Source organism: Mesoplodon mirus (genome assembly GCF_964341445.2).
Source record: "Mesoplodon mirus genome assembly, contig: HAP1_SCAFFOLD_34, whole genome shotgun sequence".
NCBI classification, from domain to species: domain Eukaryota; kingdom Metazoa; phylum Chordata; class Mammalia; order Artiodactyla; family Ziphiidae; genus Mesoplodon; species Mesoplodon mirus.
In genome coordinates, this window is record NW_028295813.1 from 3,945,492 (window position 1) to 3,949,989 (window position 4,498).

Sequence of the window (4,498 nt, forward strand, 5' to 3'; positions counted from 1 at the left end):
TAAAATCTTATAATGTATTATTACCAAAGGGGAAAGGTTGGAGAAGGGATAAATTAACAGTTTGGGATTAACACATACACACTGCTATGTATAAAATAGATCATCAACAAGGAACTACTGTATAGCACAGGGAACTACACTGAATATTTTGCAAAAACCTATAAGGGGAAATAATCTGAAAAAGAATCGATATTTTTATTGACATCATCTATCAATGACAGATAAAATGTAACCTAAGCAAGGCCGATGGTGAGCGCTTCTGAACCTGAAGATTTCAATCATCTAAAGTTTGGGCTCTGCCTATTTCCCAAGGCCCTTAATGGACATACGTGTAACCGTAGCTTAAAAATTCCCCAGTTTGGGGTTCAGGGAGGCACTGATTTGGAAAAATCCCTGGTGTTCTCCTTCCATGCACGGGACCCTTCCTACAGCTAAAACATGCCTGTCACACCTAGAGGATGGTACACCATTTGATCGGAAAGAGTTTGGAAAAGGCACCTCATCTCCTCATCGCCTGGTGCTCGGGTTCACCCCTCCAGCATCTTTCCTAACAATCTCCTCACTTGGGGATATCAGCACCGTCAACATCCTGTTGCACACAGTTTGGAATCTGTCCAGAGGATGAAGCGGAAGGATGAGAAAAATTTAGAGACAAGTCTTAGGTGTTCGGACAGGCACATGCCACTCTAATTTCCAATCCAGAAGACAAATTCATCAAAGGATAGAATTGCCCACAGAAAGAGAATAGGGCTAGAGGAAATCCTGCTGTTTTGTGTCAAGTTTCCAAAAACACAAGTTGAAAAATGGAACTCAGGGGCACTAAAATTCATGAAACTGCAGAGTTGAAAATATCTATTGTTGAAAAATGTCTTGAGGTAAGTCACAGAAAAGGACTTATAAGCAAGGGAGAGTGGCAGGAATCAGATTTGAAGAGGTAGAAAGGTCTCCCCATTAAAGCACAAGAAAAGGGGCTGAACATCGCCAATGATGCACTTGGCCCAAAAGGGCGTAGGCATTTTTTTCTGAATATATTCAAGTAAAGGCCATTCACACTTTTTATCCAAACAAACAGGTGGGCACTGGAAATCAATACTACAAAATGTATCACTTCACATCAGTCAGAAGGGCCATCCACATAAAGTGTAAACACCAGAAATGCCGGACAGGGTGAGGAGAAAAGGGAGCCCTGAGAGGCTGATAGTGGAAATGTAATTTGCCAACGGCCACCCTGGAGAAGTGTATTGTGTTTGCTAAAACATCTGAAAACTGAGCTACAGAGCATAGGGCACTTGCACTCATGGGCGTATACCTTGGGAAAAACAAAAAATGACAGAAAACAGGCACTCCAACGTTTACCACCTCTCTGTTAAAAAGGGCCTCCACTTGGATATAACCTAAATGTCCCTGGAAGGATAAAATGGATAAAAGAGATGGGGTACTTATGTAGAGTGGAATATTACTCATCCAGAAATCAATGAAATAAGGCCAGTTGGAACAACTCTGGAGGAGTTACATATGATCATTCTAAGTGACACATGTCAGAAATAAAAAGACACATATCATAAGATGTCACTTAAAGGTGGAATCAAAAATGGCTACACATGAAATAAATTACAAAACAGAAACATAGTCAAATATGTAGAAAATAGACATAAGGCTGCTAAATGGGAAAGGTGGGGAATGGTGAGGTATTATCCAGGAGGTTGAAATTAGCAAAGATACCATTCCAAGTACCGAATTGAATAACTGGCAAGGCCTACACTGTACCTCAAAGAACGGCACTCAGTCCACTCAAGTCACTGGAAAATAATACATATGACTCGTAAGCATCTGAGAAAGAATTTATTGTTGTCTCACAGTACATGAATCAAGTGGATGTACAGCAGCAAAAAACAGAGCTTTGAAAATCAGCTGTAACCAATATAAAAATAAATTTAAAAATATTTATAAAAACGGTGAGACAGACAAAAATTCTTACAACTTTTGCTGAAGGGCTACGATGTAACATGGATTGAACACATGTAGACCCACAGCAGGATGATATATAAGGCTGGAAGCTATGCACGCTAAGAGATGTTAGAGAGGCTGGGTGAGGAAATGCAGACCTTTTAAAGTAATACTGCCTGGTACCCATTCCATGGGTCCCAAATCTGCACTTTCAAGGGAATCTTCTGACAGTGAAAACATGCCTGGGAAACCGAGATGAATGAACACCGTGTGCTCAGGAGAGGTGTCTAAAATGCACCTCATTTTTGATCTCCTGGTCCTGGGGTTCGCCATTCCAGCCACATTACTAACAATCTCCCGACTTGGAGAATCAGCACCTTTAACCTCCTGTTTCACACAGTTTGCAATTTTTGCAGAGGATAAATGGGAAGAGGAGGAACCAATGAGAGATTAGCTGTAGTAGTTTTGACAGGCACATGTCACTCTAATTTCCCATTAGGAAGAAGAATTAACCAAAGGCTCAGCCTGCCTCCCCAGAACCAGAATAGGGCCGGAATCAATCCAATGGTTTGGCGGTCAGCTCACAAAAAAAGCGAGTTGCAAAATGGAGCTCAGGAGCAGACAATTCAAAGACCTGCAAAGATATAAATGATAACCAACGTCCAAAAATATATTCAGGTAAGGCAACGAAGAGGTTCTGAATGAGAGGCAGAATTGCAGGAAACAGATTTCAAAAGGTAGATTGTACTCACATTTAAAGCATATGAAAAGCAGCAGAATTTCTAAAATGATGCAGTTGGGCAAAAGGGTGTATGCGTTTTTTTCGTGAATATCTTCAGGAAAAAAACACATACAGAGTTTTTGGCCAACCAAGCAAGAGGGAAATGCAAATCCGCACAATAAAGAAGTCTCAATTTCCACTGCTCAGAAAGGCCATCCAAAAAATGTGTACAAATCAAAAATGCAGGAGAGGCCATGGAAAACAGGGAGACTAGTCACGCTGATGGGTGGGGTATAAATATCCAAGAGCTACTCTGAAGAAGTGTATGCTGTTTCCTAAAACATCTAAAATACAAAGCCCCCGAGCAAAGGGGACTTCAACTCATGGACATATAACTTGGGAAGAGTAAATATCAACAAGACACAGGCACCACAAAGTTTAGGGCTGCTCTGCATACAAGAACCTCAACTTCGGTACACCTAAAGTATCCCAGGAAAAAGAGAAATGCATAAAGAATTTGTGGTAATTTTGTACAACGGAATATCACCCAGACGTGAAATCAATGTCATAAGGCCAGTAGCAGCATAATGAGAGGATTTAGGTATGATGATTCTAAGGGAAATTAGTCACACAGAAAAAGAATCTTATCATAAGATATCACTTACAGAGGGAATGTCAACATCACAACACATGAACTGAATTAGGAAAGAGAGCAGCGTCTCACATTTAGAAAACACTCTTATGCCTCCTTAATGGGAAAGGAGAGGTGGGGTGATGCGTAAAACCAGAGTTTGATATTAGCACAGGTACCATTCCATAAACCAAATACAGAATAGACAAGACTTACACCTTCCTCAGTGAACGGGACTCAAAACCCCTATTCCCCACAGAGGAATATATCTGATTAGTAAGAAACTTAAAACGTATGTATTGATATGCCTCTGTAAGGGAAACAAGTGTGTCTAGACCGTCATAAACACGTCAGGGAAAATCAGCTCAACCCCATTATAAAAATGAATTTCAAAAACAAAACAAAAAAACAGCGAAATTCTTACACAATTCCTTCAGGGGTTCTGATGAAACCTAGAATGACCCTATCTGCAAAGACAGCTGGATGAGACATAAGGCTGGACACTTGGGACTGAGAGGACTGGTGAGATTGGGAGAGAAAATGCAGACCCTTTAAAGTAGTAATGCATGCCACCATTCCATGGGTCCCAAATTTCCAGGTAGAAGGGAATATCACTACAGTTATAACATGTATGGGAAACCTAGAGAATGGACACCCTGTGATGGCGAAAGGTTTCTGAAAATCTCCTACTTTTTCCTCTCCTTGTGCTACAGTTTGGCATTCCAACAACTTTACTATCAATCTCCCAACTTAGGAGAGTCATCCCCTATAACCTCCTGGTTCGCACAGTTTGCTAATTGTGCAGAGGATGAAAGGGAAGAGGGAGAACCAATCAGAGAGTAGATGTAGGCATTTGGACGGACACATGTCACTCTAAATTCCCATTAGGAAGAAGTATTAACCAAAGCCTCAGCCACCCACAGGGAACCAGTATAGCCACCCCTGGAACCAGTATAGGTCCTGAAGCAAAATTGTGGATTTGCGGTCAGCTCCCAATAATGGGATTTGAAAATTGGGGCTCAGGGGCAAGGCAAATCAAAAACCTGAAGAGTTATAAAGGACTACTCTCTTCCAAAAATCTGTTGAGGGAAGGCAACAAAGCGGACTTGAAAATGAGGCAGAATTGCACAAAACATATTTCAAGAGGTAAATTGGAATCGCCTTTAAAGCACAGGAAAGGCATCACAACTTCGAGAATG